The sequence below is a fragment of the Bubalus bubalis genome, chromosome 1 (genome assembly GCF_019923935.1).
Source record: "Bubalus bubalis isolate 160015118507 breed Murrah chromosome 1, NDDB_SH_1, whole genome shotgun sequence".
In the NCBI taxonomy this organism is placed as follows: Eukaryota; Metazoa; Chordata; class Mammalia; order Artiodactyla; family Bovidae; genus Bubalus; species Bubalus bubalis.
The window spans coordinates 37,800,925-37,815,217 of NC_059157.1; the positions used below are offsets into that span (position 1 = coordinate 37,800,925).

Genomic DNA, 14,293 nt, shown 5'->3' on the forward strand with positions numbered 1-14,293 from the left:
TAAGGGGATAGGATGACTAAGGGGATTACTAAGAAATTACCTCAAATAATCACCAGATTTGGGTCTTAGCTATAGCACTGATAAGAAGATACTCAGAAGTCCATCTGGCAGAAGGAAAATTGTGTAGTAGCACCCTATCAGGACTGTTTTAATATAGGGCTTTCATTGTCTCCACCCTCAACACAAGGTATAAAAATATATTGCAAGAGTTTATTCACGACACTACGATAATTAGTCAACAAAATTAACTCAGTTAAAGAATAGTGGACTTCATAAAGAAGGCCAATCCAGCTGCCTAGAACAATTCAGTCAAAATTGCTAAACCAATATTTCCACCCCATTCTACCATGGTCATGCATATAAATGAATACTGGGCATACATATTGACATTACATATGTTTAATATTTGAAGCACATAAATTTAGATCTTTAATTATTTTGATTTCAGTGAGAATTCTCACATATAGAAAATTTTTAAGTCATTCTATGATATACTAAGATTTCTGGAGTACAGTATTCTAAAAGTCAAAACGTGGTCTTTAAAAACAGTAGCACCGCATAGACTCTGCCAAAATGTTCATGTTATGATACATACCCTTAGGGACTAGTTGGACCAGCCTTACACTGTTATACTAATCCATCATATCCACTCATAATTGTTAGATAAACAACTTAGCTTTACATTAGACATGGGACATAGGGGAAAAAATACATACTTGGAAAGACTGGGAAATTATTTTACAGAATTATTACAAGAAAAAGTCTGAGTTAAGGATGAAATAGACTATACAGAATCCATTTGAATGATAAAAATTGTGTAATTATATGAAGTGGTTACTTAACTTACAGCTTTTTATATCTTTTTTCCCTGCACAATACTTATGACACTAACTTGCACTTAAAATACCCTCAGAAATAATTGAGAAATATGTTACACCAAGAAACGCACTCCTGTCTACTTGGAGGAAGTCCACTGTAAGAATTACATGAAATTTATTTTCATCTATTTCAATATGGGAAAGGGTAAAAATCCAACCAGCAATCAACATGGAAGTTCACCTTCAGGATCCCATCAGCATTGGGGGATTTCAATAAAGAAAAGAAAGCATGTATTAGGATATAATACTCAGGCAGCAAAAAAAAAGAAAACACGCCACACTTTCATCATAGCCTCTGGATCAAAGGAGATGCAACCTCCACGTCGGCTGGAGTCTCTGTTTTTCTGCTAGCGGAAGGTTGACTTCTGGGCTGCAATCACTGCCCTCAACGTTTAGAGTTAAATGGGTCCCCTAAGTATGAGTTATGGATCTTTAAATTTGCCTTTCATTATCAATAGCAGACTATCACATTAGCCGGGAAGTCACCTGATACCCCCAGGGTTTAAGTTTGTCCATCTACCCTCTCCTCCATCGCTTACACCCCAACTCCTTAGTTTGGTTTGGGGTTCCCACAGTTCAGCCCCCATGTCCTGCTACTCCCTACCATTCTCTCAAGTCCCGGTGGCCTTTCAACACTCCCCACTCCTTCTTCTGAGCCACTGCATTTAGTTTGCTCTGTCTGAAAGCTTGGTCTATCCATCCTCCATCAAGACTTACCCAGTACTTCTGATGTACCTTTCCTGACTCCCCTTGTATTGTTCAATTATGATAATTATGATATGATGTACTTAGCTCTTCCCTCGGGTCAGGAAACACACTTTTCCTTAGAAGAAAGCATGAGATCACGGTAAAAATTAAAAGACTGGACAAAGACTTGGCTTGTCATCATGGCTCCATTATTTACCAGCTATGCAAACTTTGGTGCCTTAAAACCTCTCCCTGCTTCACTTTCCTCCTCTGAAATGTGAAGATGGAGTATCCGCACCTGTGCAGATGAGGCCTCTCGGGTGGGAGAAAAGCTGAGGATGGAGAAAGAAATGCCTGGTCGTGAGCCAGAGGTCAGCTAGTGCCGCTGCCATTGGTCTCCACCCCAGAACTTGCAGTGGTCCAAGACGTTTCATTCAGACCTGCACGTCCAAGCTATAATGAAGGTAAATTTGTTAAGACAGGATAATAGAAAATATTTAACATGATATTAATTTGATTTATAATTTCTAGATAGTTAGCCAGTTGTGTAGACCTACCTTTGTACTTTTGCCCCAGACCCAGCCAATGGTAGTCAGGCCTTCAAGCAGGAACGTTCATACAGCTAAAGCTAGAATCGTTTCTCTCTTCCTCTTAAAACAACCATGTTGCTTCGTAAGAATGAGAAACAGCAGTGATACTTTCGCAGAAGACAATGGCACCCCACTCCAGTACTCTTGCCTGGAAAATCCCATGGACGGAGGAACCTGGTAGCTGCAGTCCATGGGGTTGCTAAGAGTCAGACACGACTGAATAACTTCACTTTCACTTTCATGCATTGGAGAAGGAAATGGCAACCACTCCAGTGTTCTTGCCTGGAGAATCCCAGGGATGGGGGAGCCTGGGGGGCTGCCATCTATGGGGTCACACAGAGTCGGACACGACTGAAGTGACTTAGCAGCAGCAGCAGCAGCAGTGATGCTTTATCAGGAAAATGGTGGATCCATCTGTTCCTTGTTGATGGTAGATTTAGCCAACAAAGAAGGGCAGGCCTGCTCATACGTCTTTATAATCACTACAAAATGACTAACATGAGAAAGATAATTTTTCAAAACTCTACTTTTTAGCATGACAACTATCGTATTTATTAGAAAATAAATGTCTCCAATGCTATGCTTCTCCCTAACAAGATCCATATGCAGAAAGGTTAGCCACAGAAAAAGCAAATCTACTTGTCAGGTAGATTTCTACTTGTCAAGGTCAGGTTCTCAAGGAGATAAAGCCCACTTTCATTTTTCAGCGCAAGGAAATTCTCCCTTTATCATCTGTAGAAATGCTTGTTCATGAGGCCGCACTTGCAGAGATTCCCGGTGGAGAACCGTGAAGAGTGCAGCTGCATTTCCACACCAAGCAGGAAATGCCACTTGCCAGTGTAAACTGGGGCCTCATTGTTGTAAGCAGGGCAGCCTCTCTTATCAGGCATAGGCCAGCAAAAAAGGAAAGTGGAAATCTCAGAAGCGCACCTCTGTAGAGCAAAGCAAGTGCCGTATCATTGTGGTTTGTGTTAGAAGGATGGACATTCTGACTGATAACAAATCTGAGGGGTCCTTTTGCTCTTTAAAAAAAGGAAAAGGAACTGCAGGGCCTTGTAGGAAAGGAAACTGCCAGTGAGCCCAATCTACACAGAAATCAATTTCACACGGCCATAATTCAAGGAAATGGGGCGGCAGGTATGACGTTCATTTTGCTTTTTAAAATCTGAACTTTCTTCTTGGCTACTCTAATATTTTTAAAAACAGCTGGGATTTTTTTTTTTTTTTCCTCTCATCTCCCTCGACAAAGCACTTTTGCTAACATGGGAATCTATGAAACCCAGATTCACACTGTGACTCATAACTATTGTTTCCTTTAACTATTCTCACCATCTCGTCCTGCATCGCTTCCCTTTTCTCAAGAATAAAAGGCAGTAATGAGAAAAGCCAGTGCTTTAAAATGTACACTGAACACAGAGTGAGAAATCCACTAAGATAAATTCACTAATTTTGCTTCGACTTTTTTATTAAGGCATATTTTGAAGTTCATACATAACTGATTTCAAGTATAGAATTACATGACTCACATAATAAGATGATTAATACATTTTCATTTCTTTTCTCCCTCTTATAGGCTTTGGGAATAGAGCTTTAGATTTTTCCCTTATTTCTGCTTTTACTGAATGTATATGCTTGAATCTTTTTGTAGATCTGCTATGAAGATAGGACTTCCCTGGTGGCTCAGACAGTAATCTGCCTACAATGCGGCAGACCTGGGTTCAATCCCCGGGTTGGGAAAAACCCTTGTTGGAGGGCATGGAAACCCACTCCAGTATTCTTTCCTGGAGAATCCCCATGGACAGAGGAGCCTGGTGGGCTACACTCTGTGGGGTCGCAAAGAGTCGGACATGACTGAGTGACTAACCACAGCTATGAAGATAATGTTTGAATACTTCTTGAATCACAGTGGTAGTGATAGCATTGGTACATTTTAAGAAGTGTCCAGCACTTGAAGAAATAGGTAGTTCCCTATTACTTGTTTATTTGACTCCCAAATTGTAATGGCTATGACTTTGCTGCTGCTGCTGCTGCTAAGTCGCTTCAGTTGTGTCCAACTCTGTGCGACCCCATAGAGGGCAGCCCACCAGGCTCCCCCGTCCCTGGGATTCTCCAGGCAAGAACACTGGAGTGGGTTGCCATTTCCTTCTCCAATGCATGAAAGTGAAAGGTGAAAGTGAAGTCGCTCAGTCGTGTCCCACTCTTAGCGACCCCATGGACTGCAGCCTACCAGGCTCCTCCAACCATGGGATTTTCCAGGCAAGAGTACTGGAGTGGGGTGCCATTACCTTCTCCAGGCTATGACTTTAAGAATGATCAATAAACAAACAGTGATGCTTGGGTTAACTCTAAAAATACAGACACCTATACCTTAATGGCTCCTTGTAAGAGAGGCAAAAATGTGTCATTTTAAGTCTTATGATGGAAAAGTAGAAATCAAAGTGTCTTTCTAGTTGTCAAATCAAAATATCTCTAACAGAAGGAAGACACCACGATAAGATATAGACACACACGGTCATGGTGAAGAGGAAGGCCTGCCAGCCCCTCCCAGCTCCTTTCCTGGAACCGTACCCAGCATCTCAGCATCAAGCTCTGACTGTGTGAGCATCTTTGCTTTACCTCCATTTATTCTGTGCATCGTTAGCAAGCATGTCCTAAAGCCATTGGTTCATGCCTTGACTTAAAGTCTTGATGTTAAGCCTTGTTGGCTTAAAAAAGGTTTCATAGGAACACTCTAGTTTCAGATAGAGGGGAAAATCCGTAATCCCAAAATGAGGTGATGGGTAGCCTGGAGTAGGATGATAGTAGAGAGTCCGGCTTCTGACCAGAAACCTATCTCCACTTTCAAGCCGAATTTATAAGTGATTGACAGGTGGTAGAGGGAAATACTAATAAACTGTCCAATGTAGACAAGCCCCTGGTTCTGACTGCCATTCTTGTTTTAAGCATCTGTCCTACATTTTCAGCCACCTGAAATAGAAACTGCATTTGCAAGACATTTGGAGAAAGCATAGTAACATATAAAGTTTTACTTTCAATTAATTCTGTAAACAACAATCATCACAGTATTTCAAATGAAAGATAATTGTCACATTTATATACAATATGGAGCAGGCAATGACACCCCACTCCAGTACTCTTGCCTAGAAAATCCCATGGACAGAGGAGCCTGGAAGGCTGCAGTCCATGGGGTCACTAGGAGTCGAAAATGATTGAGCAATTTCACTTTCACTTTTCACTTTCATGCATTGGAGAAGGAAATGGCAACCCACTCCAGTGTTCTTGCCTGGAGAATCCCAGGGATGGCAGAGCCTGGTGGGCTGCCATCTATGGGGTCTCACAGAGTCGGACAAGACTGAAGCGACTTAGCAGCAGCAGCAATATACAATATATTTCACAGCGAGGACTCATTTGAACAAAACTTTCATATCACTAGCCTTTGTAGTGTAAATTCAAATTCAAGAGATCTCTACTGCATTTTGAAAATGGTCCTGAAAAATAATAAACTACAGGGACCTAAAGCCTCCTACCCGGAGAAGGCAATGGCACCCCACTCCAGTACTCTTGCCTGGAAAATCCCATGGACAGAGGAGCCTGGTAGGCTGCAGTCCATGGGGTTGTGAAGAGTCGGACAGGACTGAGAGACTTCACTTTCACTTTTCACTTTCATGCATTGGAGAAGCAAATGGCAACCCACTCCAATGTTCTTGCCTGGAGAATCCCAGGGACGGTGGAGCCTGATGGGCTGCCGTCTATGGGGTCGCATAGAGTTGGACACGACTGAAGCGACTTAGGAGCAGCAGCAAAGCCTCCTACAGCTGAGACGTCTCTTTAAAAGTGCAGATGTGGGAATCTGGGAAGGAGACAGTTTATTCACCTCCATTGTACCCGTCTCTGGCACTGAATATTCAAGTTCATGCAAAAAGTAATGTGTGTGTTTCGCTGGGCATTGATACTGTGATAGCAGTTGTGATTTTTCGTGGGAACACGGCTGCAGAGCAAGTGCCAGAAAAGCTCATCAGCGTATCTTGGATGCTAGCGGCTCATTAGTGCAAGGTTCTCCCAGGAGCACGCGTCTCCCCCTCCCCCGCTTCATCCTGCAGTTTGCATCTTGTCCTGGACCTTCTTTATCATTTCCATGATATTCTCTTGCTTCTACCTTTGTTATCATTTGTTCCCTTTCCCACATGGATGGCTTAGGTTAGAGAACTGAGTACCTGGTCACTACTAAGCTGCGGGAGGTCCCTGGATGTCCAGTGGTTAGGACTCCCAGCTTTCACTGCCCAGGCACAGGTTGGATCCCTAGTCTTTCTCATGCAACGCTGCATGCCAAAAATAAATCAATAAACTTAAAAAATAAAAATTTTAAAAATGTTTTACATCTTTAAAAAACTGAATGAAGTGTGAGTCCAGGAGACAGGAGAGGACTGTTCTCGTAAATTCTGACATATGCATCAGTAATGTAACATTTAGGGTATCACTGGGGCCCATGAGGAAATGTCTAGTATAAAAAAGATCTTTGCTATCTATTCTGGATACTACTGTTATGTTGTAAAACTTTTCATATCAGATTTTCAAAATTGAATAGTAGCCTATTTTCATATTCAAATTACTAAACTGTACTATATTTTTCCATAAAGTTATTGAATAGTTGTTCAGTATCCAACTTGGTTTCTTCTTTCCTGAATTTTATTAGTTTGGCTTCTCTTTGTCACTGATTGTTTCTGTGTTTCCTGATGAATAGCTGCTGTTTAATAGACACTTTCAAACTGGCTTTTTGTATCTAAAAACTGCATAAATTATATCCGAAGCCAAAAATTTCTAAATAAGTAAAATGAAGAGAAATTGGGTATTTTTTTGTTTCTCTGGTTGCAAATGGCCCACAAACAAGGAGCTGCACCAGGAGCAGAAGCAGGTTAAGCTGAGCCCCCACCTCCCACCCGGAGAAGCACCCTCCCTCAGAACCCGTCCGTCAGGAAGCACCATCACCTAAGAACATAAACGCCTGCACTGAAGCTTAGCATCCAGTCCAGCTGTTCCAACAGACCAATTGGAAGTACAAGAATCAAAAACAGGCTTGCAGAGAGATGATCTCTTCTCCCATAATAAATTCAGCATTTGCTGGCAAAGAAAGACTGGCAATGTCTTTCCCTTTAATGAACATACTTGGAGGCTCACCCACTAATCCCTATTAAGAGGAAAAAGTAGACTTAAAACACAGAGGTAGTTTGAGAAACAGGATACATAGAATCTTGCTTGCAATATGTATTTAAGAGGCACTTCCTTACTTTGAGAAACTGAAGGAAACTTACCTCTTATACATTAAGCTTGTGTTACTCCAGTTTTATAAAATCAGCTCCAGTTACCAAGCCCAAAGCCAGCGTGAATGTAATGATTATTTGTTATTGCAGCAGGAATGATTAAAAAGCACATTGTTTCACACACCTGCACAGACACACACTATGAACTGCATGAACTGCATTTTTTATTCTAAACTTTAGAGTAAAATCACAGCCTTACATTGGCATCAACGACGGATTTGTCCTCTCTCGTGAACCTACAAAGTATTTTACCACAAAGGCAAATTTAAATTCCCTATATGTCTTCCCTGTTATTTTTTTTTCCCCTTCATTTATTTCCCAGTTACACATTTTGGAGGCTGTTATAGACATTTTCTTTTTAATTAAATGAGAAAATAAAAGTTCATCACTGCTTGAGTGCGGTGATGCCTCGAGTCCCCGATAGGCTAATGGGGAGAAGGATTATTGTTCCAGTTCAACAAACATGTCACTTTGACATAATAACTAAAGGTGATTTCAGCTGGTCCTATGCAGGTGAGACGACACATGGGCTAATGAAAGATAATGAGTGACATCTGCTGGATAATAAGGGAAATGAAAAGAAAAAAAGTCAGCTATGTAAATACTTTTCAACATCCTAGAACCCAGTAACAACGTAACAATGTTGGCATAAATCCTTGGGAACAAAAGGGTAATGGGGTGGGATGAGAGGAAATTCGAGGTGTAATTCTGTGCTGTTGTATTATTTTGGGTCCAATCAAGGTAGCTTCAGCCCCAGAGCAACTGTTATAAACATGGTGTTTCTGTTGCCTGTGGTTTGCTACACCTCATCATCGATTTCTGTCATCTGCAGCTTTCCATCAGCTTGACTCAGGCTGGATCTGTGTAAGCAATCAAATGAGCCTTGCAAATCTAGGGCCAAGAAATTCATCCGAACCATCATGAGAAGGGTCAGAACATAGCTCAGCCTCTAAATGGACAGATCCATGATATCAGACATTGCTCATTCATCCCTTACGTTCAACTTATTTTTTGCGTTTTAAAAACTATTTCTTAATGAGGTACCAGGATATCTCTTTATTAAGAGCCTACCTGTTATTACATTTAGGCTGTCCTGCACCTCCATGCGGAGAAGGCAATGGCACCCCACTCCAGTACACTTGCCTGGAAGATCCTATGGATGGAGGAACCTGGTAGGCTGCAGTCCATGGGATCTGAGGGTCGGACACGACTGAGCGACTTCACTTTCACGTTTCACTTTCATGCATTGGAGAAGAAAATGGCAACCCACTCCAGTGTTCTTGCCTGGAGAATCCCAGGGACGGGGGAGCCTGGTGGTCTGCCGTCTCTGGGGTCGCACAGAGTCGGACACGAATGAAGAGACTTAGCAGCAGCAGCAGCACCTCCATGCTGTAGCTATTTTAACTCCTGTTACAGAGAAGCTGGGGGCTTCGCAGGTAGCTTAGTGATAAAGAATCTGCCTGCCGATGGAAGAGCCACAGGATATGCAGGTTCGATCCCTGGCTCAGGAAGATCCCCTGGAGAAGGAAGTGGCAACCCACTCCAGTATTTTTCTGGAGAAGTCCATGGACTAACTAAAGAATGGACTGGTGGGCTACAGTCCACGGGGTCACAGAAGAGTCAGACACGACTGAACACGCACACACACACGTAGCGAAGCTGAGTGTGAGGTTACAGTCTGCAAGGGAAGAATCTGTCGTTCTTTCTTCAGTTCTAGATGACTCCTAGGTCTGCCCTTTTTACTATACAAGCTAATTTGGGGGACACAGTGTTTTTTGTAAATGCCAGCACCAATGCCATTTCATGCATGAACTGTACAACTTTCATTAAAGACAACAGATAACGGTCCATATACACTGACCAAAGACCTTGATTCTTTACTCATAACTTGGTCTTGCCTTTGAACACTGTTTACAAGCAAGTGTTTCGTCAAGGCCTGAAGGCCAGTCAAGTTGTACTCAGCATCTTTCCCGTCTTTCTCAAGTGCATTTTTAAATGTGCTCTGGATTATCAGTTTCTTGATTTCTAAAGCAATGGACATGGATTAGGTAATTCTGAAGGTCTCTCCCAGTTGTATATTCACAGAACAGAAACCCAAACCAAGTTGCTGGTTTCCTTCCTTTTCTGCAATCAAACACCCACAGAATCAGTAATCGAAATTACTCTTCAGTCATTGAAAGAAGTGCTGTTTGTTTTTTCGAACTTTTATTCTTGTTTACAATGTCTAATGACAACTCAAGTGAAACGATGCACTCAAAGGTAGTCTATTTTTACTCACAAGCACAGGCTTTCAAGGTATTTTCTTGCCCAATAAAAAAAAAAAATTGAAAACAGCCCCTATTCTTTAAGTCATCTGAAAAGGAAAACTTCACTTTACCCAAAGAGGAAAATAGCTACGATCAAAACTCACAACACATGTAAAAATGACCCCAAAACTACATTTTTTAATAAAAGATCATTTCTATGAATTACAGTAAAAATATCTAATAATATCACCCTAGCTCCTTAAGAAGTTAAAGGGGTTTTCAAATTTCCTGAGGTTACAATTGTGATTATTTTACTTCTACAATGAATAAAAGTGATCTTACTACTTCTTTGATTGTGAAAGGGGAAAGTAACATAATATAAATACCTTCTATAATTAGTTCAATTATTGCTTTAAAAGATACAGCAGGTTGACTCTTAAACTCACTAGCTCCACCTAGTGGAAATAAATCAGAAATGCTTGTTTTCTTTTGCAGTTCCTCTCAGGTTCCAGCAACAACTAAGCCAGCCTCATCTTCAAAGGATGGTGGGAGACTTTCTGCAACAGGTATTTCTTTGCAACAAAAATGTTATTTGCTTGAGAATACCTTAAACTCCCATTTATGGAATATAGCAAACAACTTACCTGGATATTATAAAAACATAAATATCTAGCTATGAGCTATTATTCTTAATAACCAGTCTCTCATCATATCAGATAATCTTAAATCACCCCCAAGGTCTAGGGTTCTACGGTTTATCTCTCTTGCCTAATGCAGGATGTCACAGGGAGCCATCAATAAGCCAATCTTGGTTTTTCTGTCTTCATATAACTCCACGTAAGGTCAGAGATGTAAATTGAGAAAGGCATGGAGGACAGGCTTTGCCAGTTCATTCAAGGCCTGCCTGATCCCATATAATCCCTTCACTTAAATGTCCAAGAGTTGTGATGACTTGAGGCTTACGAGATCAGACAAAACTTATTTTGATTTGCCTCTCAAGTTTCATGATTACTGGCATCTCAGAGCCTAATAGTGAGCCAAGAATTATTCTCAGAACAATATTTACTTTCTGAAGAGAGCATGGCTTTGCCCCAAAACCCTAAGGGCGTTTGCTCTGATTCACCCGTCAGAGCCCTCTTTGGGCTCTCCCACCACCCCAGTCAGCTGCAGACTCAGGAAGCGCCCCTGGGCCCACTAGGACTTTGGCAGAACTGCCCACAAAGCAAATGGGGTGAACTGAAGGCTCTTCTTTTATTCTGGGCCCCATTCAAGTCCATCAGCCTTTGACTTACCAGGTGATTCAGCATTTGGGTTGGAGCAGACACCACAATAGGGTACATGCTGCCTCCTGAACCCAATATGACAACATATGAAATGTTTAAAAATAAAAGATGGACCTTAATAAATGAGCAAGAGACTTGAAAGGGGTGGGGGTCAAAGAAATTATAAAAGGACAAAGTAGAACTTTTACAGCGTTAGTGGGCACAGGGGGTCGCCGTCCGCCTTTAAAAGTGAAATTCTATCTCCACCCCAGATTTCTGATCTCTAGACACTTCACAGTAGAGTGGCAGGTCCCTGAAATCTATGGGAAAGAGACTCCCATCCTCTGGTATGCATGTACATTAATAGATAACCTGCTCATAGAATTCTGTCAACACGATGGCCCCAAAGTTCTAAATCAGCATTACATTTTGTGAGATGGGGTAGAATTAGGCTCCCTGCTCATTAAATTATAGCAGAAAACAAAGCATTTATGCCTGGAGACAAGACAGTAAAATCTACCTGAGCTTTTATAAAAGCAAACTTCTGGCATTCTCTTATTAGGAAAGAGAGAAGGGGGAAAAAATGTGTTTACCAAATTGATCGCTCTGTATAAGCTGCTTAGGAGTTTTCTTCACCAGCAAAAAGAAGCCTCGGCTTCCGTGTTAGCATCATCTTGCACTGCTGCTGCTGCTAAGTCGCTTCAGTCGTGTCCGACTCTGTGCGACCCCATAGACGTCAGCCCACCAGACTCCCCCGTCCCTGGGATTCTCCAGGCAAGAACACTGGAGTGGGTTGCCATTTCCTTCTCCAATGCATGAAAGTGAAAAGTGAAAGTGAAGTCGCTCAGTCATGTCCAACTCTTCGCGACCCCATGGACTGTAGCCCACCAGGCTCCTCCATCCATGGGATTTTCCAGGCAAGAGTACTGGAGTGGGGTGCCATTGCCTTCTCCGCACATGAGACTCTAATACACTCCTGCAGCCATTCAACGAGCCCCCAGATGAAGCGAACACACACAGTGTCACCGTGCCTAGCTCTTAGGAACATATATGAAAGCTCCAAGGGAAGGAGGAAAAGACCAGTGAGTTAAAACCTAAATGTGAGCAGTAATCAAACCCAAAATTCAGAATTTTCTGGAGGGCAGAGGTCCGCAGACAGCAACGCATGAACTGCGCGAGACCTGTTACTTGTTTTTCTCAGTTCTGCTACCAGGGGGCACCAAAGCTCCACTAATCCGCAAAAGAGGCACATTTGAGAAAAACAGCGCTATGGTGGATCCGTTTTCTACAGCTTTTCCTAAGAACACATCTGGCCAGGGGGAAGAACTTCCACTTCAGGAGGGTAAAATAGTTGGACACAAAAGCTTCTTACTATAAAAAAAATAAAATTTAAAATCAAGAAACTAGGAAAACTGTATTGATGAAAATTGCTTCCCTCTCTAGTGATTTATTTATTTATATTAGGGCTTCCTTGGTAGTTCAGCTGGTAAAGAATTGCCTGCAATGAAAGACACCCTGGTTCAATTTCTGGGTCAGGAAGATCCGCTGGAGAAGGGATAGGCCACCCACTCCAGTATTCTTGGGCTTCCCTGATGGCTCAGCTGGTAAAGAATCCACCCGCAATGCGGGAGACCTGGGTTCGATCCCTGGGTTGGGAAGATCCCTTGGATAAGGAAACGGCTACACACTCCAGTATTCTGGCCTGGCCAAGTCCATGGACTACAGTCCATAGGGTCGCAAAGAGTCTGACACGACAGAGTGACATTCACTTTCAGTTATTTTAGTGATTTTATAGGTTCCACTGAACTTAAAATACATAATGTAGAATATGAATGTATATATAGAAATTTTCATGACTGGATTGTATTAAACTCTACATGAAAATATACATATGAATATATAGAAAAAACAATTCTCCTGTGCCATCTCACTAAATAAGTAAAACAGTTATGCACTGGATATATATTTGCTTCTTTCCCCTATTCCTCTTAAAGCTTGTTGGGCCTAGGTGTCTTTCTTCTATTAAGCATTTTATTTTACGTGATTTCTAGCCAGGGGTACCTGACTCCTTTCCTGTAGTTCACCAGAAAATGCGAGGCAAGTGTCACACAGTTAGGGTAGGTAACACATAGTGAGTGAGTAGTAACTAGCATCTGTCCTGGTGGTGGACATTGTATTGGACTTTGGAGCCATCCTATCTTCATAGTCCGAGGTATTACTTTGTGAAATTTCAACTGCAATTTTACGTGTGTGTGACAGGAAGGTACTGATAGAGAATGAATTCATTACAGAATGAAGCAGGGCAAAGGCTAATCAAATTTTGCCAAGGCGAGGGTCATAGCAAACACCTTCTTCCAACAACACAAGAGAAGACTCTACACATGGACATCACCAGATGGTCAACACCAAAATCAGATTGATTATATTCTTTGCAGCCAAAGATGGAGAAGCTCTATACAGTCAGCAAAAACAAGACCAGGAGCTGACTGTGGTTCAGATCATCAACTCCTTATTGCCAAATTCAGACTTAAATTGAAGAAAGTAGGGAAAACAACTAAACCATTCAGGTATGACCTAAATAAATTCCCTTATGATTATACAGTGGAAGTGACAAATAGATTTAAGGGACTAGATATGATAGACAGAGTGCCTGATGAACAATGGACAGAGGTTCGTGATATTGTAGAGGAGACAGGGATCAAGACCATCCCCATGGAAAAGAAATGCCAAAAAACAAAATGGCTGTCTGAGGAGGCCTTACAAATAGCTGTGAAAAGAAAAGCGAAAAGCAAAGGAGAAAGAAAAGATATACCCATTTGAATGCAGAGTTCCAAAGAATAGCAAGAAGAGATAAGAAAGCCTTCCTCAGTGATCAATGCAAAGAAATAAAGGAAAACAATAGAATGGGAAAGACTAGAGATCTCTTCAAGAAAATTAGAGATACCAAGGGAACATTTCATGCAAAGATGGGCTCAATAAAGGACACAAATGGTATGGACCTAACAGAAGCAGAAGATATTAAGAAGAGGTGGCAAGAATACACCGAAGAACTGTACAAAAAAGATCTTCACGACCCAGATAATCATGATGGTGTGATCACTCACCTAGAGCCAGACATCCTGGAATGTGAAGTCAAGTGGGCCTTGGGAAGCATCATTACGAACAAAGCTAGTGGAAGTGATGAATCCCAGTTGAGCTATTTCAAATCCTAAAAGATGATGTTGTGAAAGTACTGCACTCAATATGTTAGCAAATTTGGGAAACTCAGCAGTGGCCACAGGACTGGAAAAGGTCAGTTTTCATTCCAGTCCC

The 14,293-nt window shown here is 41.7% G+C and overlaps 1 long non-coding RNA gene across 1 annotated transcript; it reads right to left on the reverse strand.

Annotated features, from left to right (window-relative positions):
- Positions 1-200: 200 nt before the first annotated feature.
- LOC123332666 lies at positions 201-2,396 on the reverse strand. The gene is made up of 2 exons (XR_006549618.1): positions 2,123-2,396; positions 201-2,018 (listed from the first exon to the last, which is right to left on the reverse strand). It is a non-coding gene; the product is annotated as an uncharacterized LOC123332666 (long non-coding RNA).
- Positions 2,397-14,293: the final 11,897 nt, after the last annotated feature.